Source organism: Phyllopteryx taeniolatus, chromosome 20 (assembly GCF_024500385.1).
Source record: "Phyllopteryx taeniolatus isolate TA_2022b chromosome 20, UOR_Ptae_1.2, whole genome shotgun sequence".
Classification (NCBI taxonomy): Eukaryota; Metazoa; Chordata; class Actinopteri; order Syngnathiformes; family Syngnathidae; genus Phyllopteryx; species Phyllopteryx taeniolatus.
In genome coordinates, this window is record NC_084521.1 from 13198092 (window position 1) to 13224365 (window position 26274).

At 41.8% G+C, this 26274-nt stretch overlaps 1 protein-coding gene across 2 annotated transcripts in view; it reads left to right on the forward strand.

Annotated features, from left to right (window-relative positions):
• sema5a (sema domain, seven thrombospondin repeats (type 1 and type 1-like), transmembrane domain (TM) and short cytoplasmic domain, (semaphorin) 5A) overlaps positions 1–26274 on the forward strand; it is a 128298-nt gene that overhangs the window by 10728 nt on the left and 91296 nt on the right. Inside the window, exon 1 of one of the 2 annotated variants that reach the window (XM_061758496.1) lies at positions 10854–10869. The exons of the other annotated variant lie outside the window; for it this stretch is intronic. The gene's annotated coding sequence lies outside the window, so the exon portion shown is untranslated. Of the gene's footprint in view, positions 1–10853; positions 10870–26274 lie in introns of those variants that run through there. 2 annotated transcript variants of the gene reach the window in all.

Genomic DNA, 26274 nt, shown 5'->3' on the forward strand with positions numbered 1-26274 from the left:
TGTGATAATTAGTGGCTGGAAGACTACACTTAGTTGTTGGTAAATACGTAAAATATGAAAGGAGCGGAGTGTAATTGCTGCGAATGTTGGTGCAGAATGTACCCAAAGGATAAACGTCTTTCTTCTGTTTGGTGCTACGCATTGTGACATTTTAGGACTTGTAAGACGTCCACACACACACATTTATCATTCACACACACTCTTTGAATGAAAAAGAAACTTGATGGGATGATTGATGCACTGACTCTCGAAGCCAAGAAAGCACATGTGCGACAAAAATGAATTTAGGCATATGACTAATCTCTACAGTATATATGCAGTAAATGGAGCTTAGGGCACCACATTCAAGTTGGACCTTCTGGTTTCAAGTTGGTAGGAGTAACTGAGATGGCGCTGAGTACACCTTCGAGCCACATGTGGATATGTCCCAGCATGCAAAACGCCATCGTCATCATTAAAGGCGAGGGTGGAGGGGATCGTTAAATCATTATTTATGTGCTTTCTGCTTTTTGTATCGCCTCCAGACTCAGTCGCACCATACAGACACTCACTTGGAAGGCCTCAGAAGAATAACACAATTGTATGAGCCACCAAGTGGGTTCGGGCTAAAAGAAAAAAGTGGAGAAATTGACTCCCGGGCAGTTGTAAAGATGCCAAAAAGTGTGTTGTAAAAGTAGTGGTATTCACGTGGCGTTACGTGCTTGTTCCACAATGGACCTCCAGTCCTTAACACATTAAACCCATGGTAATGGGACACCTAGTCTTTACTAGGAAGTGAGAAGGAAACATAATATGTAAGACATTACATAAGATTTTACAATTCTCCCCATTCATCAGCAAGATGTTGGCCCTATGATAGCTATGATAGGAAAATACGGCCATTATTGTTTGGCCTCGGTGCAGAATTGCTTCCAGTGCTTTGATTGCTTTTTGTTTGAACTGACAAATAATAGTTTACAGGTACATTTTAGACTAATCCAGAATTTTATTTTACAGCAAAATACTTTGCTTTTTTACCACTATGGTGATTAGCAAAAGGATCATAAAGGATAAGGATCTTATCCAATTTCCTGATGGGACTGTCTTTACAGACAAAATCTTTTTTCGTGCAGATTTTAGCAAATTTTTTGTCATATCACATCTTTCTACAGCGGTGTAATGAAGGTGTGATTGAAAAGAAACAACTGGTTGAGGAGTTCAAAATTAATGAGGGAGGATTTTAAACAAGCGGTTGAGCTGTGTTGCCCCTTGGCAGCCCCCCCACACACCTCATGGTGTTTCCTCTCCATTTATAAGAAGGGCATTGTTGCTTTTCCAGCTGTCGCTGACCACCTCTGATGTGCTCCCCCATGTTTTCTTCTCCCTGTTCAGTTATTCCATAGGACCACGTGCATTCACAGGATTGTGGAATTGTTAGGTGTATGCTATTTTGAGCCAGTCCTCACTTCCCATCCCTCCATTCATCTCTTTCTTTCCTTCTGAACTCATCATCTTTTAATCGCCTCCATTATCTTCCTCTCTGACGGCTCATTTTGTTCCTGCCTAACCTCTTTAAACATCCCCACTCCTCAACAATCTCAAGCAACTCGTTTCCGTCTTCTCTTCTCATCCTTTTTTCTTCCCATCCTTCCCCAAGTCTTCTTCATCATCCAGCTTTTCTCTTCCTCTCATTCCAAGCAGCTGCGCACCAGTGAACTAGCTCAAGTGACCCAAGACGACCTACTGGCCTTCGCTCCTTTCTTTTTTCAGCACATCCGAGTGAGTCTGTAGGCCGTTTATTCAGCTACTTCCCGAGTTGAGAAAAAAGAATCCACAAAAAATAAATCATACATTAAATTTTTTTTAGAATAAAGTGTAGTTTGATATATACACTATTTGATTGTGATGGAAATTGGCATACCTCTTGTCTTTGCTTCTGCTTTTCCACCCCTGTTTTTTTTGTGTGTTTTTTTTTTTTTTAACAATTTGAAGCTACTTAATAATCTTGGTTATAGGACAATGTAAATGTTCAAATACAGCACAGCTTATAGGTAAATAAAATGGATTCTGTGCATTTGGCTGGCGACAAGTCAAGGGTATTACCCCGCCTCTCGCCCCCAGTCAGGTGGGATAGACTCCAGCTCATCTACGGCCCGATCAAAGACAAACGGAAAAGAAAATGGATGGATGGATGGATAAAATGGATATGAAGTGAGCAACATTTTTCAAGTGCAACCAGTCCAATATATTTAGCCACAATGCATCCATCCATACATTTTTTTATTGTGCCTGTCCTCATTAGGAGTAAACTGTGGACTGGTTACCAGTCAGGCAGGACACATATAGACAAACAACGACTCACACTCACATTCACATCTACAGACAATTTATAGTCTTCAATTGACCTAACATGCTTGGTCGCCGCAAGCATGGGGAGAAAATGCAAACTCCGCATTACACAGGACGCCTTGAGCTGAGATCCGAACTTGAGATTTTGTACAAATAAATGACAAGTCTCAAAGTAAAAAGCACATAAACGCAAAAACGTCAGGCACATTGACACATAACCCTCCACACATGTTGGAGGAGACATTTAAATACACAAAAGGCGGTGCTAATACAACTCGCACTGAAACGTGTAACACCAAGTGAGACAAGTGAGTAGGGGTTTGCGCACAAAGAGGCTGTTCAGCTCTAAGGGATATATTTGGGTCAGGTAGACAGCTGTGCACACACAATACACACAACCACACACACCCCCTGCACAGACAAGCCTTGAGCTCGTTGAGCAACCACACAGACAAAAACACACACATGCGTCAAGAAACATCTGTTTTCGGCCTAGAGTCGAGCCCAGAGCCCAGACCCCAGGCATAAGTAACAACAAGAGGGGAGAACTCGCAGTAAATAGACTCAACCATGCTTTGGGCCAGTCCAGTGTTGTGGAAATGTAATGACACAGAGTACGTGCAACCAAAATCAATACCTGCCTCATATGCGAGAATATTAAATTCAGTTGGCCAAAATCCAATTAACTTTGTTGAGTTTGTATTGTTCTTGTGTGCACGTCACATGAATATGCATTGTGTGCAAGGGGGAAAACTTTGGTCGTCTTTGTTTTTAATTGGAGCAGCAAGAGGAGGTAGAAGCTAAACATAGAGTGTATGAATGTATCGCAGCTAAAAGTGATGCTATCTAGCTTTGATGTGGAGCCAGCAAAGGCGTCACGAAACAACTCAGTGGTTCACAGCAGATTTAGCCCAAAGCTTAAATTAGACCTGTCCCAGCAATAGACGCAGGCTTTACTGTCTTCTGTGACACTTAGTCACTCGGGGGAAAATGGTGGCACTGCTATTCGTGGTTAGATACTGTTGCATGTGTGCTCCCGACGCAATATGTATTCGCATTGCACTATTTGATGTCCTTGTATGAGAGGAGACAATACACTTATACCTGCTCTCAGAACAGGATTTCGTAGAAAAAAGCAATCCACTCTACTGATTTTTCTTTTTCTTACTTCTGTCATGCTTTCATTGCCCTTGCCTTTTTTGTTAGCAGGATTACACTAAAACTACATGCAGATTGGTGATTTAAACAAAACATTACATTCTGGGAAAATCTGGAAAAAAGTAGACAATGCAGTATTTTTATTAGCAAGAGTTTTTTATTTTTATTTTTTTTAGTCGTGTTTATCAAAATTCAGGCATATTCACAAGATTGGTCACCTATATAACTGTATAGAATCTTTCTATGCGGGTAGGTCTGCACGATTATGGCCAAAATGATAAACACAATTATTTTGCTCAATTATTGTAATCACGATCATTCCTCATTTTAGGGAAATCATCTCCATTTCTATTACACTACTTTTCAACAAACAATATGGAAACTGTTTTCAGTGCAAAATTAATCTTCAAATAAGACTAAATGACTGATAACAAATTAAAATGTACCCAAAAATTTCAAATTGACCAACTGAATAAATATGCTATTGCAGAGTGCAATCACAAATGTTCAACTCAATGGAAGTAAATACAGTTTATGCATAAAAGGCAATAACGTTTGGCTGCAAGCACCGACTTTTCATTTGAAAATATAGTGAATTGTCAATGGCTCCATTGTTCCGCTTGACCATAGGTCAGTTGTGGTCGCATACTGCAAAGAACCCGACAGTTGTGATTTCCCTCTCTATTTACTCCCAGCGTTTTTCACTGCAGTCAGGCTTGCCTCCTGTCAAAAAGACAATGTCAAGCCAGCTGCTACAACGATTGCTCATACCATGCATGCCGGCAAGCGCCGCGGGGACCAACTTCAAAATACAAGACTCAAGTATTGATACATTGGACAAAAATGTCATTTTAAACATTTAGTTTGAAGTTGGCCCTCACAGTGCATTGTTGGCATGTTACCATAAGGCATAGTATGAACAATAGTTGTGGCAACTGGCTTGACTGAGACTTTTCATCTGCAGGCTGGCCTGACCCCAGTCTTTGTTCATACAATGTATTTAATGCCACTTTGGAAAAATAATCGCACAAGGGGCTCGGATGTTTTTTGTCCAGTGTTTTGTCATTTTTCTACAGTTTTTTCTGATGGCTGAACAGATTTGTTGTGTTACCTTGCAGGGCAGACAACACTGCTGCACTCTTTACATACAGTATGGCTTCTTGTTTCACATCACTTGCCATCAATCAAAACATGTTCAGAAAACGTATGTTGATCCCTTTTCTAGGCACGAGCTCCTCACCACGATGCTCCTCGTCTCCAATTTTTGCTGTACTTGTTTCTCTTGGCATGACTCATTGTCGTAATCCCACCGAGAGTGACTGAAGCTTCCACTCCAGGGTGCATTGGGTGCCGCTTGCTTGTTATTCAGACAGCTTGATGAAGTATTAACCACACGTTCACCTCCTGGTGGTTGGCTGACTAGGTTGAGTAAGCACTTCATATGCAGCTGTGCAAAAATAGCGGACGATCAGGTAAATTTAATCGTGGCAGCCAAAATCGTGATCGCGATTAAAATTCGATGAATTGTGCAGCCCTGTTACTGGTATAAAATTTGGGGTTGTATTTTTGCAGAAATAGGCAAGCACATCATACTATCTTTTTTTAAAAATTTGGGAAATTGTAGTGTTTTCGTGGCATAATGTTCTGTTTTTGGTCATCTGTGTCATAACCTCCATATTTGTGGACATGTATGATTTTACATATCACTAGCCTCGGGCCTTAACCTTGTATGTCCAAATTTGGTCAATTTCATATTTTTTTCACAAATCGATACTAGTGGTCAGTCCCCTTGTGAGTCTGTTATTTTTTTTTTTTACAAATAATTGACCAATATAAAGTGTTGAAAAATCTTTTACGATGCAATGTTAATGGCTCAACAAACATGCTTGTTTTTTTTGTTTCCTGGAAAGTCATGCTTTTGGAGGTATAAGCTTTCCGCCCATCGCCAGCTATATATTTTTTGATTAAAACAGTGCACTTCCAACTTCCTGATTATCACAATCACAGCGTAGCCCTCAGCTTATGGTCCATGAAAAAAAAATGCAACTGTTGATTCGTTTTAGATTTTCCCATTCCCAACCGGGTGAGAGTGTACCCCGCATCTCACCCGCAGTCAGCTGGGATAGGCTCCAGCATACCCGGGACCCGAGTGAGGATAAGCGGTCCGGAAAATGGATGGATGGATTTTCCCATTCAAATCTCTTAAATATGAATGTCTGAAATGAAATGTCACACACCCACCTGCTACTTAAGCGCTGCTGAGTGTTGCAAACTTCACACAATTTTAGTGCACAAGCCTCCAAGCAAGGTTTACAGGTTTTAGTAATTACATTTCTGGAGTTTCACCTACACTGAAATCATGTTAAGTATCGGGGATCAGTGGAAATGAGCAACTTTATAAGTCTGATCTGTCCTGAGTAAACATACACTACATACTGTCCATAGTTCTGAGGCAAAATTATTCAAGTGACTTCTTTTAGTCACATTTGTTTGGCACTGTTAGGTGTAATAACTTTCCTCCAATGACTTTAAATTAGTTGGGAGAGCTGAAAGTCGCATTTTAATATTGTGTGTGTGTGTGTGTGCCTGTGTATGTGTGCGTGTGGCTGTGTGTATGCCAAACACGAGTCCCTAATAAATTATTTCATAGTTAATTTCAAATTTGCCACAAGGGTGCTTCAAAAGGTGACTTTGTGTATGAAATAGTAAGTAATGAGCATAAGCTATTAAATTGACTACAACTGGAATGCCGAACATGCTGCATGTAAATAAGTGCATATACAGTGTGTGCGTATATATATATATATATATATATATATATATATATATATATATAAAATCAAACTGACTCTTATATCTGTTTACTGGCCTTGTGTGGCCCTTTTCAATAAAACCTACTTTACATTCTGCACAGTAATGCGTCCACCCGGTGTGGCACACTGATGATTTAGGGCGAGGTAGTAGAGTGGATTAAGTGTGGGCTTCACGCTTTCTGCCTCATGCCTCTGAAGGAGGGCATAGTGTCATCGATCACTGCGAGACAGTGTGGAAACATTAAAGTGAAATGTGATTAGTAAGAGTGCAGCGTGACATGTCACGGAATCAGCAGCGATGACACCCTCAGCCTCCATTTTTCATGCCTCCGATGTCACTCATTCTGCTTTGACAGAGGAAACTCGAATTGTTAAACGCGTCTCCCTAAATACCCTAAATGAATATTTATTGTTAGTCTAAGTCTTTGACCCCAATTTAAAAACACTTTATTCCCAATTTTGCTGCAATTTGCTGCCTTGCAACCTCTTTGTGACCTTGTGGTGATTGGCAGCAGTCACCTACCTGCACAAGCAGCTTTGTCGCAGTGTTTAATGAGCACATGTCGAAGGTCATTAAGCTTATATGGACCCAAGCATATGTGATAAAGGCAACTATTGATGTGGGGCTGCTGATTAGCGATGATTAGAGGGTGGCATGGCCCACTCAGTGGAGTGGTTGTGTCGCAACCAGAAGGTTGTGGATTCGATCCTGAGTCCTTGTGACCATGTCAGTGTGTGCTTGTGCAAGATACGTGACGCCGAGTTGCTCCTGATGCCATTGATGTCATCGGTAGGTGTATGAGGAGACAATGTTGAAGTGCTTAGGGTACCTTGAAGGCAGAACAGTTTTATACCGCTGAAAGCCCATTTTCTATGATGAAGTAAAGTTGTTTTAGGATTTTCACCATCTAGCCGAAGCATTTGTGCCATCTCTTAGTGGGAAGTAAGCTTCAGTGTGCTTTAGATATTGTTTATTATTTGGTTGCAGTTTACCGTGGTGTAGAGCAACACTGCATCAGACTGTGTGTAATTATTTGAACTGCTCATAGAGCTAAACGCTGCGCTCAAAACTCTATATGCTCAATCATCTATAATTTATTCAGTGATTCATTATTACAGGGGTGCTCTCTGAAATATTGAATCATTGAATATTTTATTGAATATGTTCATATAATTCTTATATGGATTCTCAATATTTATTGTAGGTGTATGGCATAATAACTTAACTCGACACAATTTTATTTGAAGTCTATAGCGATCTCACAAAACCCGCAGCTGTCACTAAGGGCTGTACACAAAACACAAAACCGATGTTCTCCTCCAAAGAATGTCACCGCCAAAAACAATCCATAATGGGCCCACATGGCGTACTATGAACATTAAATGACAAAAAATGGCGGAAAAGTGCAAAATAAAGAGTCAAATTAGCAGAGCTCTTTTAACAGGCTACCAACTCAAAGGTGCCATCTTTGATCCCCACCACAATGAATTTAAATTAGCATATTCCAAGTTTATTAATGAACAGCCATCCAGCCATAAGTTTTCTCTTCCACTTATCCTCATTAGGGTCACGGGTGAGCTGGAGCCTAACCAGCTTACTTTGGGCAAGAAGCGGGGTACAGAGAAACAACCATTCACACGCACATTCACACCGAGGGATCATTTAAAGTCTTCAATTTACCTAACATGCATGTTTTGGGAATGCGGGATAAAGCAATACCAAGCAAGGCCAGAGTGTAGATTCGAACCCCGAACCTAACCTAACCTATAAATGACCGTAACATACATTAGAATATAATTCAATCAATCCTTGTGAGAAAACCTTTACAGGGCCGCATTGATGCAGTTTAATGTGAAGATTTTGTTACTGTTGCCCTCTACTCTCGCTGTCTTTCCCTCAGAGAGTGTTATGCTGAAGCGATGCTACGTGAAGCAGCCTAGGCTGGCATTGCGTCGAAGCAAATGCAATTATGGCCTCCCAGTAGATTCCTAATCACCCTGCCCTGATGTTAAAAGTTCTTTTTAATGGGTTTTGAATTTCAAAGACACAGCAGCAATTCACTGGCTTCCATTTTCGCGGCATGCAAATAAGCTTATTATCTGGCCATTTTGAATGGAGACTTCAAGATAAGCTACTGACTTCATTGTAGCAAGGCCCCCAAAGACACAGCTTTTAAGCGAAAAAGTTACGAGAAGCATGTTTATTTAGGACACCTTTATATAGAGAAAACCTTACATAAGTTGTTGTTGGAGCAAATGTATCAGTAGGGTGTTTGTCATGATCTCACACCTGACAAAGTGCTAATTTAGTACTTTTATACCATGTGATCAGCAAAGATATAAAAAAGCAGCAACAAACTGTAAAATATAAACTTGCTTAGGCTTGCAGAGTCCAGCTCTGAACAGATGTGCATGTGGATGAGAGGCTGGTAAACAATTTTGGTTCTAGTTAATCTCAAAGGTGTTTTCGACTTTAGGGCTTTGAAGTTCTTCCATGCCAAACTTGGCTTCTTGTTTTGTGCACCGGGGCACGGTCATGCTGTAAAAGAAAAGAGACTTCCCAAAAGTCTTCCCGCAGAGTTGGAAGCAGAATTGTCCGAAATGTCTTGGTAAGATGAAGCATCAATTAGAGCTAAGTGCTCTAGGCCTTCTTCAGGAAAACAAGCCTCTAGCATTATCCCTCATCAACCGAACGTTTCAACTGGCAAAATGCAGTCAGTCATTAGACTACCAGATGGAGAAGCGACATTTAGTCACTCCTCAGAAGACATTCCCACTGCTCCAGAGGCTGTGACTGCATGCTTTGCTCCACTCCATCTGATATTTGGCGTTGTGCTTGGTGATGTAAGGCTTGCATACAGCTGCTAGGCTGCAAGCCTTGCAATCAGTGAGAAGGTTTGGAATTCTTAAAGCTTCCACTTTACAATTTGCTTGGTATTTCTAATAGGAAACAAATTCTGTGAAGCATTAAAGGGCACTGTTTTCAATTGAAAACACGTAAATCAAATGTCTATTTGGCAGTTTGCTAACCCCAAAGCTGCATTTTGGAGCCTGTCAGTCAGTGAACATATCTTAATAATGTTTTGAGAACTATACTGTTAATGTTTCCATCTAAATGCTGAAAGTGTAGCAAAAGGACCTCACCTTGTTGAGAACATGTCCATGTAATAGTGTGCACATGCAGAATGTTTGAGGTGTTCACTAAATGTAAACATAGTGAAAGCAAATACTTGAAATTACATTCGTACCTGAATAGACATTATAGATAATAGATATGATACAGCATCTACTAAATCAGAATTGGGAATTGCAGTGTAAATCCAGCCTATAGAGTTACGACCCATTATGCCTTTTATTAATGTCGAATCAGTTGGTTGTGCTTCCTATTTGTATCGCAAGACTGAAATCATGAACAGTGCAATTAAATGTTTATGCGTCTCTTTCTTTCCGCTGGAGTGAAACCAGACACATAAAAAGAGTTCATCCAAAGTTTGGCTGATTTTATTGCCCTCATATGGGAAAAGAGACATAATAAATGCTAATAAAATGTGCAGGTTTTGTATAGTATCTAGGCATCTCCTGTCAGAGTGGTCTTAAGTCTCCTCAGTTGCGTGAAGGAGTAGGAGGAGGCGAGACGAGAGGTTCCTACATCTGTTTACTTGGTCGAGCAGAGATGAGATCACAGCGGGTGCTTGCTGGCTCGGTCCCCAACTCTGCTCCTGTCTTGTTCCACGTTACCCTTGGGATACAGTTTACTGGAGATGGAGACTCAGGCAGAGCCGCACGCACGCGTGCACACACACACACACACACACACACACACATTGTGCCACTCTCTGTTGTTAATGGGACAATTTACAACTCAACAGACACGTACAAAATACACGTGAACACGGTCATCTAATTAATTGGTTCCACTGGAGCAGAGACCTAATTTACTATCCCCTCTGTCACATTTCTTCAGTTTATACTCCTCAAGACAACTTCCTTATTTATGGCTCTCTTCCTATCTGACGCTCCTTGGTGTACTGAAGAATATGTATGTTTTTTTTTTTTAATCTGGCAAAAAGATGGTGGTTGTTGTTGTTTTTCCAGGCATTTAATTACCGAGCTGTAGGTGTTGGCAGTCGGTTGAGCTTGTTATCTCAGATGTGCTGATTGCAAGCAGCATGTGAGAAGATCGACTATAGAGCACTTGTGCTTGCTTCGTGTCTCCCTTAAGCTTTGACCAATGAAGTGTCTGATGAGCAAAGAAAACGTGGTGGACAATGTTTTCCGTGTTTTCCTTTGCTGCTCTAGTTTTGATGTAGACTGAAAAGAAAATAAATTAACACATTTACATATAACATTTACTATAGAAGGGAAAACACCTTTCCTCAAATAGTGGCTGTCACTTTAAATACATTTGATACTCCAATTATTCACCGGCTGTGTCATCAACATAAGACAAATAAATGACTACCAAATCAGGTCGTTACTCTCATACCTCAGATGATAGACACTTTTATAACAGCTGAGCCCATTTGAGCTGCGTTGTTAACAAAAACAGCAGCATTGACCAACGTCTCAGGTGAATATAACTTTTGAGTCTTACTGTATGTAATCAATGAGTTCCTTGCACAGTATTATGTAAGACAATCTTGTGTGCCGACAACTTCTTGGTGATCCAGTCGCTAAGGCTATTTTCAGTCACGAACTAAATTATTTCTCTACTTATCTTGCCTAATGCTTGTTTATCAGGAGGCATGAGTTATTATTATTTTTAGACATGATCTTCGAACCACAGGGCTTTTCTAGCCAATACTCAAGATTAAAGATAGAATAACAACAAACATCCAATCTGGCAGTTGGTAGAGTATATTAATATTTTAGGACCTCCCTCACTATGTGGCAGCACATCTTTACACCACTGCAAACTTCAACTTTACTTTAACTTACTTTAACTTTATATAAAGCAAAGTTAGATTCTCATCTTAACAACAGTTTCATTGAAGAATTATTTTTAGCTGTCTCTTCGTGCAGGTGGTGACTTTCCTACTTCAGTCCATAAAAGGGCCAATGATGGGATTTTTGGTTGCTAGATCCATTGAAATTAAAAAGAATCAGAATCAGAAGATTGTCATCAATGTTGGAAGCACTGAAGTCTTCTGTGCTGAGTCTAAAAAGATTCTCAGGACCAACTCTTTTTACATCACACCATTTAATTTAATTGCTTTGATAAAGTCCCTTATATATTGTAGTTAGTTCTTGTTATAGTTCTCTGAAGCATGGCCAAGTACGGGCATAAAATTGCACCTGTGTTAATTGAAGTGTCCACTGCTATGCACTTTTTCAGCGACACTCAAGAGAGTGGCGGGAAAATTTGGGTACCGTAAAGATCTATAAAATAGGGCCCAACTCATATATCATATTCTAATATGCCCTAAGGGACCCTTGTCAGCGCAGGTCCCCTTGAATCATCATAACTTCCCATCCCCATGTGGTACCATGCAGCGAGTGTAATGAAATACACAACCATTTATCCATAAGGAACGTCATACATCATTCGCTCTCTTATATTCCTTAACCTCTGAAGCACATTTGATTGATTAGGATCTTAGTAATTTGGAGCATTCCGTGCATAAAAGAAGAAGGCTCTCGGCCTTGAAAGACTCGTTTTCTTTTACACAAGTCTACATGGCATCAAGGACTATCAAGGTAGCATTTCAGTGCTCTTTGCATTACAGTAAACCCTCATTTATCACGGGGGCTATGTTCTAGAAAACCTATGCAATAAATGAAATCTGTAGAAGCGACCACTTTTATATATATATATACATATATATATATATATGTATATATATACATGCACACATATATGTTTTTAATTAGAGTACTGGAGTAGTACAAAATCAAGCTTAATGTTGCTCTTTACTTTGTTCCTGTAGATATTGTTATGAGTGTGTGCATTAGCTATTCATTGGGCGAAGGTTGGTATTTGTGAATTTATTTCACGAAACTCTGACTGTGGTTTGTGTTTTAAAATTTGGCTTTCCGGTCATGTTCTTTGTATTCTCAAGTAATTAGATGAGTTACCAAATGTATGACTTGAGATTAGTCAGTAAGTTTTATTTTTCTGCAGAATAAGAGCACAATTGACCCGAAGTGAGTCATTGCTTCCACATTAAAATCATATAGTCAATGAAGCTAACGCTATCAGAGATGTGCAGGTGGCTAACTGCACTACACTGAGCTACAAAAAAAAAAAGTACTAAATCCACAATAAGTGAACCGTGATATAGTAAGGGATTAGTGTACATCGCCATCTCTTTGGGAAGTAGCTGGTGCCATGGTTGCCTCGTTATTTGCTTTGCGTTTTCTGCACACCGGCGTCGAAGGCAGGTGTGCATGTGTGACTGGCAAATCTGTCCGAAATGTGCGCTTGCTCAACAGCTGTAGACAGTGATAGTGTAATTCTGCAGCCGGTGAGACGTTAACTTACCCGTTAGCCAAGCATGTAATTAAGCTTTAAAAATGTCACCATGCACAGAGGTGGGCTTTATGTACCTTATCACTGCAGCCCCATGTTGGGTTGAGGGGATGCACTGATTAATGTTTGTTTGCTGTTGAAAGTTCCAACTCCTCTTCTTTTCCTTTCGGCTTGTCCCATTAGGGGTCGCCACAGCGCGTCATCCTTTTCCATGTAAGCCTATCTTCTGCATCCTCCTCTCGAACACTAACTGCCCACATGTCTTCCCTCACGACTTCCATCAACCTTCTCTTTGGTCTTCCTCTAGCTCTCTTGCCTGGCAGCTCCGTCCTCATCATCCTTAACCAATATACTCACTATTTCTCCTCTGGACGTGTCCAAACCATCGAAGTCTGTTTTCTCTAACTTTGTCTCCAAAACATTGAACCTTGGCTGTCCCTCTGATGAGCTCATTTCTAATTTTATCCAACTTGGTCACTCCGAGAGCGAACCTCAACATCTTCATTTCCGCCACCTCCAGCTCTGCTTCCTGTTGTCTCTTCAGTGCCTCTAATCCGTACATCATGGCTGGCCTCACCACTGTCTTATAAACTTTGCCCTTCATCCAAGCAGAGACTCTTCTGTCACATAACACACCTGACACCTTCCTCCACCCGCTCCAACCTGCTTGGACCCGTTTCTTCACTTCCTGACCACACTCACCATTGCTCTCGACGGTCGACCCCAAGTATTAAAGTCCTCCACCCTTGCTATCTCTTCTCCCTGTAGCCGCAATCTTCCCCCACCACCCCTCTCATTCATGCACATATATTCTGTCTTACTTGAGCTAATCTTCATTCCTCTGCTTTCCAGTGCATGCCTCCATCTTTCTAACTGTTCCTCCACCTGCTCCCTGCTTTCACTGCAGATTACTATGTGATCTGCAAACATCATGGTCCACGGGGATTCCAGTCTAACCTCATCTGTCAGCCTATCCATCACCACTGCAAACAGGAAGGGGCTCAGGGCTGATCCCTGATGCAGTCCCACCTCCACCTTAAATTCGTCACACCTACAGCACACCTCACCGCTGTTGTCCTGCCCTTGTACATTTCCTGTATTATTCTAACATACTTCTCTGCCACTCCAGACTTCCACATGAGGCATTATACATATATGGGTTCACAGTCATAAGGGCCCTCTGAAGGAAGTCATAACTACAATGTGGCCTGTGGAAAAAATGAGTTTGACACCCCTGCATTACAGGCTGATACCTGCTTTGCTTTGATAGAGGTTACCTTGTCTCTGTGGCTTAGGTAGGCACGGTGGTGGAAAAGTGGTTTGTTGTGACACCTGGCTCCCTGCAAACGCCCCTCCCTTGGCACTGAGAAGCAGCGCTGACACCAGCCTGAAGGTCTGGTTTGGGAGCCACTGGCTCAGCACTCCATCAGCGGCTGGATCAGCCACAGGATTTTTCACAGGGAGACACAGTGTCATTAAACATGTCTTAGCAGCAGGAGCAGCATCTTGGAGGGGGTCGATGCACACATTTACAAGGTTCAGGTCATGAGAAGGAATGTCAGTTGTCTTTTCATCATTGAGTAAAAAACAACTGACTTCAAAGTGTCACACGCAGCCTGTGATTGAAAACATTTAAAGGTAAAATATCATCTATCAGTTTCCTGTGCTGCTTACCATACTATCCACTAGTTGTTGTTGCAAGTGAGCTTGTGCCTATACCAGCTGACTTTGGGCGAGAGGCAGGGTACTGGTGAAGGTGACAGTTATATATATATTTTTTTCTTTTCTTGACTTTGCTTTGATTGTGGATAAGTATTTAAAATCAACTCCTCTCATTGAACAACATAAACATGTTGGTAAACATTATTTTCCCCCCACACCATCATGGAACTGAGGGATGCACAATACAGTGCAGAAAACCTTTCCATAAATATTATGGTTTTACCCAATATAATGCTGCAATTTTTTTCACTCTACATGAATGAAGTTCCTGCTCATTGAACAATCTGACAATGTGCAAATGTCAGGTTTATTCCATAAATTAATGTTAATTCCTATCAAAACTTAACATTGTCTGAATTTTGCAACCGTACCACAGCCTCAGCCATGTCAGGCACAACTAGAGTGGGTACGGAAAGTATTCAGACCCCCTTAAATTTTTCACCCTTTTGTTATAATTGCAGCCATTTGCTAAAATCATTTAAGTTATTTTTTTTCCTCATTAATCTACACACGGCGGCACGGTGGCCGACTGGTTAGAGCGTCAGCCTCACAGTTCTGAGGAGCGGGGTTCAATCCCCAGTCCCGCCTGTGTGGAGTTTGCATGTTCTCCCCGTGCCTGCGTGGGTTTTCTCCGGGCACTCCGGTTTCCTCCCACATCCCAAAAAACATGCATTAATTGGAGACTCTAAATTGCCCGTAGGTGTGAATGTGAGTGCGAATGTTGTGCCCTGCGATTGGCTGGCAACCAGTTCAGGGTGTACCCCGCCTCCTGCCCGATGACAGCTGGGATAGGCTCCAGCACGCCGGCGACCCTAGTGAGGAGAAGCGGCTCAGAAAATGGATGGATGGATAATCTACACACAGCACCCCGTATTGACAGGGAAAAAAACAGAATTGCTGAAATATTTGCAGATTTATTAAAAAAGAAAAACTGAAATATCACACAGCCATAAGTATTCAGACCCTTTGCTGTGACACTCATATATTTAACTTGGGTGCTGTCCATTTCTTCTGATCATCCTTGAGATGGTTCTAGGCCTTCATTGGATTCCAGCTGTGTTTGATTATATTGATTGAACTTGATTAGGAAAGCCACATAGTTGTCCCTATAAGACCTTACAGCTAATAGTAGGAATGGCAGAGGATGCCCAATCTAGGTGTGAAAAACTTGTTGCATCATTCCCAACAAGACTCATGGCTGTATTAGCTCAAAAGAGTGCTTCTACTAAATACTCAGCAAAGGGTCTGAATACTTATGGCTGTGTGATATTTCAGTTTTTCTTTTTTAATAAATCTGCAAAAAAGTTTTACAATTCATTTTTTTTCTGTCAATATGCGGTGCTGTGTGTAGATTAATGAGGAAAAAAAATAACTTAATTGATTTTAGCGAATGGCTACAATATAACAAAGAGTGAATAATTTAAGGGGGTTTGAATACTTTCTCTACCCACTGTATATTACAACGTGTTTCAATGCAGAGATTTAGATAATAATGATCAGATTTGCTTGACACACTTTTGTTTGTTTGTTTTGTTTTGTTTTGTTTTAACAGTGTTTATTATTTTGATTGTAATGCAGCCCTATGGGGGGCACAAGCAAGTGCAAGCTGTAGGCCGGTCCCAAGCCTGGATAAATGTAGAAGGTTGCGTCAGGAAGGGCAAACGGCTTAAAACTTTGACAAACAAATATGAGCATTCATCCAAAGAATTCCGCGCGTGGACCGCGATCGGGCGTGGACCGGATTAGCAACATCTGCCACCGGTGCCGTTAACCTGCAGGGCACCGGTGGAGAATCAGCTACTGTGGGTTGAAGACGAAGGAGGTGGAAAGCGGGTTCTTTGGAAGAAAGAGAAGAGGAAAGCACAGAGCCTAGTACTGAATGTGGGGACTTTGAATGTTGGGACTATGACAGGAAAATCTCGAGAGTTGGTTGACATGATGATTAGGAGAAAGGTTGATAATATTGTGTGTCCAAGAGAGCAGGTGGAAAGGCAGTAAGGCTAGAAGTTTTGGGGCAGGGTTTAAATTATTTTACCATGGTGTAGATGGGAAGAGAAATGGAGTAGGGGTGATTTTAAAGGAAGAGTTAGCTAAGAATGTCTTGGAGGTGAAAAGAGTGTCCGATCAAGTGATGAGGCTGAAACTTGTAATTGAGGGTGTTCTCTATAATGTGATTAATGGCTATGCCCCACAGGTAGGATGTGACCTAGAGGTGAAAGAGAATTTCTGGAAGGAGACGAAGTAGTTCTGAGGATCCCAGACAGTGAGAGAGTCATGATTGGTGCACATTGTAATGGACATGTTGGTGAAGGAAACAAGGATGATGAAAAAGTGATGGGTAATCAGAATCAGAATCAGAATCATCTTTATTTGCCAAGTATGTCCAAAACACACAAGGAATTTGTCTCCGGTAGTTGGAGCCGCTCTAGTACAACCGACAGTCAATTTACAGAACACTTTGGAGACAGAGACATTGACAAAAAACAATTGTGCAAAAAGATGCAGAGTCCTCTAGCACTTAGAGCAGTTTGAATATCCAGTACGGCATCCAGGAAATGAACTTGGAGGGACAGATGGTTGTAGACTTTGATTAAAAGGATGGAAATTGCTGTACTGAACACATTTTTCCAGAAGAGGCAGGAACATAAAGTGCCCTACAAGAGCGGCGGTAGAAGCACGCAGGTGGATTACATCTTCTGCAGGCCATGTGATCTGAAGGAGGTTACTGACTATAAGGTAGTGGTAGGGGAGAGTTTGGCTAGACAGCATAGGATGGTCGTCTGTAAGATGACTCTGGTGGTGGGGAGGACAAAAGCAGAGCAGAAAACCATGTGGTGGAAACTGAGAAAGAAAGTGTTATGCGGCTTTTCGGGAAGACGCGAGACAGGCTCTCGGTGGACAGGAGGAGCTTCCAGAAGACTGGACCAATACAGCCAAGCTGATCAGAGAAACAGGCAGGAGAGTACTTAGTGTATCTTCTGGCAGGAAAGGAGAGGAGACTTGATGGTGGAACCTCAAAGTACAGGAAATCATACAATGAAATAGGTTAGCTCAGAAGAAGTGGGACACTGAGAGGACCGAGAAGAGGAGAAAGGAATACATTGAGATGTGACGTAGGGCAAAGGTAGAGGTGGCAAAGGCCAAACCAGAGGCATATGATGACATGTATGCCAGGTTGGACACTAAAGAAGGAGTAAAGGATCTATACAGGTTGGCCAGACAGATGGATAGAGATGGGAAGGATGTGCAGCAGGTTAGGGTGATTAAGGATAGAGATGGAAATGTGTTGACTGGTGCCAGTTGTGTGATGGAAAGAATACTTTGAGGAGTTGATGAATGAGGAAAAGCGGAGAGAAAGATGAGTAGAAGAGGCAATAGTGGTGGACCAAGAAGTGGCAATGATTAGTCAGGTCAGCCCTGAGCCCCTTCCTCTTTGCAGTGGTGATAGATAGGCTGACAGATGAGGTTAGATTGTAATCCCCGTGGACCTTGATGTTTGCGAATGACATTGTGATTTGCATTGAAAGCAGGGAGCAGTTGGATGAACAGTTAGAAAGGTGGAGGCATGCACTGCAAAGGAGAGGAATGAAGAGTAGGCAAAGTAAAAACAGAATATATGTGTATGAATGAGAGGGGCGGAGGGGGAAGAGTGAGGCTGCAGGGAGAAGAGATAGCAAGGGTGAAGGACTTCAAATACTTGGGGTCAACATTCCAGAGCAATGGTGAGTGTGGTAAGGAAGTGAAGAAACGGGTCCAAGCAGGTTGGAGCGGGTGGAGGAATTTGTCCGGTGTGTTATGTGACAGAAGAGTCTCTGCTCGGATGGAGGGCAAAGTTTATAAGACAGTGGTGAGGTCAGCCATGATGTACGGATTAGAGACAACAGGAAGCAGAGCTGGAAGTGGTGAAAATGAAAATGTTGAGGTTCTCTCTATGAGTGAGCAGGTTGGACAGGATTAGAAATGAGCTCATCAGAGAGACAACCAATGTTCGATGTTTTGGAGACCAAGTTAGAGAGCGCAGACTTTGATGGTTTGGACACGTCAATAGGAGAAATAGTGAGTATATTGGTAGAAGGATGATGAGGATGGAGCTGCCAAGCAAGAGAGCTAGAGGAAGACCAAATAGGTTGATGGATGTCGCGAAGGAAGACATGAGGGCAGTTGGTGTTCGAGAGGAAGATGCAGGAGATAGGTTTACATTGAAAAGGATGACACGCTGTGGCGACCCCTAACGGGACAAGCTGAAAGGAAAAGTAGATCATTGTGATTGTAGTTTTCACTGGTGTTGAACTGAATCTGATTTTTGTTCAGGCTTTTTTTTTGTTTGTTTGTTTGTTTCGCACCTCTCAGTATCATGTAATACTGCTTTATTATATTCAAATTGCATTTGTGTCGATATAGCTCTTGTGTTGGATCAACTGGATTGTCGGCCTACAGGTGTGCCTAATGTTGCTGGCATTGTGTAAAAATTATTTTACAAAGTTAGATGTGTTGGGTGCATGCACTTGTAGAGCACACTCCTAACCTCTAAATTGACAAGAAGTGGAAAAGAAGTGAATGTTTTTTAAAAGTCTGTATAGCGAGAGTCCCCCCCCCCACACACACACCCCCGTCCTCCGACACACACACATACACACCACCACACTTGGTATAATGGTTTGAAGTCAGAGGTCATATTGAACTTCTTCTAGCAGTCATTGGGGGCCACGTCATGCTTGTAATTGCTGTCTAGTGGCGCGTGAGAGCTTTTCACAGGCATGTTCGTCACTTTTTCTTTTTTTCTTTCTTTTTGCAGCATATTGCTTGTTGTTAAATTCCTTGCCTTATGTGGAGTTGTTTTGCACGTACACAAACACGCACACACAGTTACGCTATTACTAACCACCACTACCTCAGCGAGAGAAAGTGAGCTAAGTAAATATAACAACAGAATTTGTGAACCACCTGGGAGTTTAGATGGGCCTCAGGGTGGGAAAGTCCTGGCTGCTCTAAATGAGCAAGACAGTGGATAATTGTATGTGTGTGTATTTGTGTGTGCCTGTAGGAATTTGTGCGTGTGTGCGTGCGTGTCTGTTCATTTACTTGAACGTTGCATTTCCAAACAGCTTGGAACCCATGTGTGCATCCAACTGAAGCAACTGACATTTGTGCTGTGTCATGTTTCTTCAAACATGCTCACATAAGCGCTAATGTGTATTGTCAATAATGCTGGAGAGTAAAATTGTGTTTGTGTGAGGGAAAAAAGTGTATAAAAAAATACCAACTGTTCGTGTTTGATGAGTGATTCCGAAGCCACACTGAGCACAACAGATAAGGTTGTGAAACAAACAGACCATCTGATCCAAGAGAGCTCTTCAATCCCTCTCTTGGAGAGGCACAAACATTTTCCCAGAATTAATTTTCCCTCTGATGTGGGGGGTCGCACAAACGGCCCTGCTGGGCATCGACAGATGAAGATAATCATCATCACTCCATCCTCCTCGCTGGCATGTTCCAATGAGCCCGCCTCAGTGAGGTGTCATCAAGTGTAGTCAAAGCATGATCACCGTATTCCTGCAAATCGGGTCCGTGGACACTTATTTACTCAGCTGCAGGTGTGAGGAGGCATACATTACAATTTATGTCGAGTGAAACAGGTGTTTAAAACTAAATAATTGGACTACTATGGACAAGTGAAACAAAACTCAAGAATTCAAGTTGTGTTCTTGGCGTGCAACACGGGAGTTTGATATACTCCCTCTGCGGTTATTTGCATTGTGATGGACCATTATTCAAAATGCAGATTTTTTCTGAGATTGGTGCATTTGAAATGCATGAACAAACCAAAGCACACTTTAAATTTGAACATATTGAAAATTATGTAGCCAATGCAGTGTGTAGTTGGACAGTCGGTTTGTGTGGAGCACTCCAGCTATACTTAAACGTGAAGGAGAGCATGTTTTTTTTAAATTCTGTTTGAAAGAATTCACATTTAACACATTCACTGCCATTGACAGCTTTAGAAGTCAAAGATCCATGTTAATTGGGAAGGGAACTATTTCACATAGACATTTTGATGGACAGGCATAGAAACAAATGACAACAAATGATTAAACATCCATCCATCCATCCATTTTCTGAGCCGCTTCTCCTCACTAGGGTCGCGGGCGTGCTGGAGCCTATCCCAGCTGTCATCGGGCAGGAGGCGGGGTACACCCTGAACTGGTTGCCAGCCAATCGCAGGGCACATCGAAACAAACAACCATTCGCACTCACAGTCATGCCTACAGGCAATTTAGAGTCTCCAATTAATGCATGTTTTTGGGATGTGGGAGGAAACCGGAGTGCCCGGAGAAAACCCACGCAGGCACGGGGAGAACATGCAAACTCCACACAGGCGGGGACGGGGATTGAACCCCGCACCTCAGAACTGTGAGGCTGACGCTCTAACCAGTCGTCCACCGTGCCGCCATGATTAAACATACAACTCATCATTACGCTATTACAATGAATGTAGTTGTAGGAATTAGTGGAAGACTGGATCCTTGTCATTGTTTGTCTTTAACGAGCCAGTCCCATTTTGGGATAATCTTTTTTTCTTCAAAAACAAAAACTTTTTGTCTTTTAATACTGCTGGGAACATGTTTGAAGTGGAATCTCTCCTGGTAGTTGTATTGTAAACAAACAGCAAAAAGTGTGGTAAGATCGATATAATTCCCCAATGAAATCACAGCTAAAACGCTGTAATAGCTAATTATCAGCGCCTCTTTGATCAACTCAGTAAAATGTTTTGTTCAGTCTCTCTGTGCTGCCACGGTGGTTGAGGACATTCAGGACTCCGCTCTAGATTATTGTAGCTAATTAGTTTGCTTGAACCACCGGTCAGGCATTTTATTGGTCTGGCTGGAGAGCTCAGCTTTCATGTGAATGTATATTTTATATTGTAACGGCATCCAAACTTCAAGTGCAATATGATGTTTCACCTTCCCAGCGTGCTAGACTTGCTATAGCCTGTGTAGCATGTAAGATGAAAAGTGCTTAGGTGGATTGGAAAATATGTGCTATCCTTGTGTGGTGGGAGTGGGTATGCAGTGCCAAAAAAATAATTTGAGTTTAAATGAGCGAGCCATTTGGGACGTTAACATAATCCTAAATGCAGTGAAAAGCAATTAAAGGGTAGCCACCACACCAAGCAGCTAAATCATGTAGGTGTGTGTCAAAACGGAAACATGGAAGTGAATCACCAGACTATCACACATGCACATTAGTCATCAGAGGTTTCCGCAGTTGCTATACAGGCACAATAAGTGAGGCTGGACTCGCCCTCAACCATCCGAGAGGGATGTGTGGGCCAAGGGCCCCCACCTCGGGAGGACAGCACCCCTGCTCTGCAGGCCTCACCAAAGCACCCTGTCGAAGCCCCAGGAGGAAGACCACCACCACCCGCCCGAGAGGGGTCTGGTAGAAACCCAATCCCTCAGACACTATTTGAGGAAATACTGTAGCTATCAAAAATGTCAATAAGTGTCAACAGAAAGGAATGAGAGATTTATATCAGTGTTGACAGACATCACTTGCGTGACAACCAGTATTTTGAATTCTAAGTGCATTTTACTTTCTCCTGTTTTGGCTCTTCCTGGAGATGATGAGAATGAAATTGTAACTTGTGTGAAGTGTAAAGCAGAAATATGCGGTTCCTTTAAAGACAGTGGTGTCCCGAGCCCCTTTGTGTGTCCAGCCAAGAAATGCCGCCTCGCACGGATCAGAGGGCAACAAAAACAATGGCAGATTACTGTGCTATATTCTTAACACTCGAAACTAATGGTTTCCTGACATCTGTGGTGTTTAATTGCAGTGACACTGCTGACAAAAAGTTGCAATTCCCTCAGGAAATTGCATGTGAATGCAGGAAATGTCAGCGTCCACAGCGGTGGCTTGTTTGGTTTGTTTGTTGCATTTGTTGGAAAGTTCTGACTCCACCAAGACTCGCTTTACTATGATGATGCCGCTAGAGCATTATTCATGCAGTAGCTGTAAGGGGGTTTTTGCTCTCTGACTCCCCCTGCAGTAGTGACTGCTGTGAGAGTTTAGCATTCACACTAATGCAACCATATTTAGTATAACAAAAATAATGTTGTTTTTTTTCTTCTGGATTTCTACTTGTGTTAATGGTTTGGATGAGTTAATAAATTGCATATTCCTTATTCTATAAAATGTACTTTTTGGTCTAGTACTCCGCATACAGTTGCGTAGTGTAATTGAGTGATGACTGAGAGCAAGAGGCATAGCACCTTTTTCGGTAACCTAGATCGGTTGGGCTCTTTAAAAATTCATAATAAACCACAAATTGATCAGAACAGAGCAGACAGATAGCAACAAACTACAAGCGGCAATATCCCTTCTTATAAACAGGCATAAACAAACACGCTGCCAACGAAATTCACCCCCACAAGCACTTGCAAACTCAAAGTTCCTCTGTAGCCTCTTTGTGCGTTGCGGCCTTAAACAAAGTCTGGGTGGATTTTTACTAGTGCGTGTCGTGTCTGGGTGCAGGGCATCAATCGGCAGTGTGGTGCGACCTCGGCCTCACACTCCCGTGTGTGTGTTTGGACACTTGAGATGTGTTTGTATGCCCGCCTGCGGTCCCGTGTGTTGGTGATTGTAACGAATACAAAGCCAACATTTATGCAGGAGGTTCTTCATTATATACATTGTAATTCAAGCATATTCATATCCACCTCAGACTAAATCAATAGCAGAGTTAATGTGATCCTCCCAACTCATTACTGCAGGAAGAATTCATTTGATTGGTTAGCTGACGCCTCGACTTTCAAACTGCCAAGATAGAGTGTGTGTGCACTTGCTTTAAGCAGCCATGGGTCCCATGAAGTAACGTATACATGCACAATGATTCTGTTGTTTTTCTTGCGCACTATAAATTAACACTTATGATGTTTCCCATCATAAGCCTACTGGATTTTGCATTGTGCTCTGAGGTTTGCTTGTAGCAAAATGCCCTCAACGTCTGTTTTGCTTTCCTGTAAAAGTAACTGCACTAAAGGGACATGAAACCCCGCTGCAATTAAGTTCGAGCTCGCTAAACATTTAAGTCAAGAGGAACTTGCTGGGATATTAGTCTGGGATACATTAACTGCTGCTAATGTTTGCATGGAGCTGGTGCTGAACGTTGTGTTGTGTGTTATGCTTTGTATCATTTCAAGATGCATGTCTGTGAGCGTAGCCAAAATGGGCTAAGACTTCTTTGCTTGCAGGAATACTTAATGTACGCTGAGATGTCCCTGATACATTTAAAAGGAGAACATCATGTACACCAACCTCCGCGTTGGTATGCCCTTTGCTACTGCTGAGTGATCCATCACAGTGTCCTGGGGTTGTTCCTGTGTGCATGTCTTGTGTGTTTGTCAGGTTGTGAAACAAAGCTGGAGTGGAGCTGTAGTGGGAGGTGAGCAGGGAGAGGCTGGAGGCTTGTACTAATATGCCCTGGAGATGATTTGAGACTTTAGACTGCCTAAAAGTGTAAAAAGCTCCCCGTGTACTCCTTCAGGGCCAGTCGTGGCTGAAGACAAAATAGGATCCACCGCAGATTAGTTTCGGAGCCTATACGATGAAAGCTTCAGTCTGTCAAGACTAGACCAAGGACTTTTCTGTCTGTCCTTTTCCGTACACACACAAGGCAAATGTCTGTCTGTTCAATCACACACTATAAAGACATATTTCAAACATCAGTTTGTCCATTTAAATACACACACGATGTAACCATACTGTATCTGTTCATTCACATAGACACATGAGATAAACGTCTTCTCATTAGCATACACTCAATGTAAAACTCTCTTTCCATTCGCATCCCCGCATAATTGCAGGCGAACAGTGCGTTCGTCCACTCACATCCATATATATTGCATCAATATATCTGTCGATTCACGTCGCAATGCAACAGCTGTTTTAAATTCAAATACACACATTATGGATGTCACTGTCGCATACACACAACTTAAATATCTGTCTGTCCCTTTCCCATCCACACATCTATATTGGGCAGTCACATAAAGACATATGTTTAAAATCTGTCCATACCATATGCAAATCATATGAGCTTCTATATGCCCATTAACATACAGACATAAGAACATGCGACTGCCCATTCACAGCTATCCATTTAATTACGTACACATTTACACTAAATATAAATATCTTCAAACGTTCATATACACACTTATGTAACTTGAATACAGTAGCTGCATGTCCATTCAAAGACTCGCATAACTTGAAGGTCTGCCTGTCCATTCACCTAAACGTAAATTTGTGCCTGTCTTTGACAGACACGGAAAATGTTTACAGATCTCTTTACTTTCGCATAACTTGACTATCATAATATCATATCATAACATATACATATATGCCAGGGAAGACAAATGCCAGACTATCTTATGTTTTATAATAATATCCTATAAGATGATCCTCTGGTCTTAGGTGTTTTAAGAGCAGTGTTGGGGAGTAACTAATTACATGGAACTAGATTATATAATTTAATTTCACAATGTATGTAATTGTTATTCATTACATTACAGAAAATGTGTAATTACATTTCAGTTGCTTTTGGAAATTTCAATGATTACAATTTTAGTTACATTTGAAAAATACCAGCAAAACCTCTTTTTTTCCCCCCGTATCACTTCCTCTTTCTAAAGCTGATGCTTGTGATTGGCTCTCTCTGTTCATGTGCCATTCTGCCATAGTCTCAAACATGACATATTTTTTTCAAAATATGACCTCGAAGCGCCCCCTTGTAGTGCAATATATTAGTTTATCTGAGATTGTGAAAAGATTAGACTCATAGTTACACTTTTAAACACATAAAAGAACATTGACTTTTGAACAGTTTCATCTTTATAATTTTGGACTTTTTATGGAATATTCACCTGTCTGGGTTGTCATATGAAGCGTTAATGTCTAAATTGTGCACATATTGCAAATGCCCCCCACATCACACGATACAACACAAAAGCATTGTGGGAGGTGTTGGGCAGTTAGGGCTAGCAGTAACCACAGTTAACGTAAACCTTACTGTACCCTGAAAAGTTAAGACACTGCACAGTGACTTACTAGAAAACCAATGTTATTTCTTCATCAGAAATTGTGATTTCGCCTATTTCTAAATTGCACAGTATTTATTTTTAACCACACAATGATCAAAATAACGGAAACATAACGTATTCCTGCGGCGGGAACAGATCAATTTCAATTCCATTTCCATTGCAATGGGAAACATTACCTCAGTTTGTGAATGTTTCGGTTTGAGAACGGGGTCATGATACAAATTCAATTCGTAACCCGAGGTTCCATTGTACGGCTTATCTCCGACAAGGAGCTGAGCGGCGAAATTCACAGCCGGTGTTTCAACCAAAACATTTCCCGATTCGATCAGAATTGGTATTCAAACAGTCCTCTTCATCATCCGCATGATGTGCAGGCGTGTGAGGTCGTGTACAGCGCACCCGGAGTGCAAAGTCAACAGAGGTCTCAGCTCACTGGTTGCTCTTAGCTTCGCCTCACATGCGGCGTGTGAGTGCCTCACTTGCATACGGCCACATCCATATTAACGCAACACATTTAGTATCTAAGACTACACAAGACACATCCACCTCCACTTTAGGTCATAGCTCCTGAAATGCAAGCACTTGGATGGAGTTGCCTTGGCGGCAGGAAAGTGACTTGCTCCCTTCCTTGTGCAGCAGCTGTCTTTTTGGTGTGGAAAAAGAAGTTAAAGACTGTCAGAGAAAC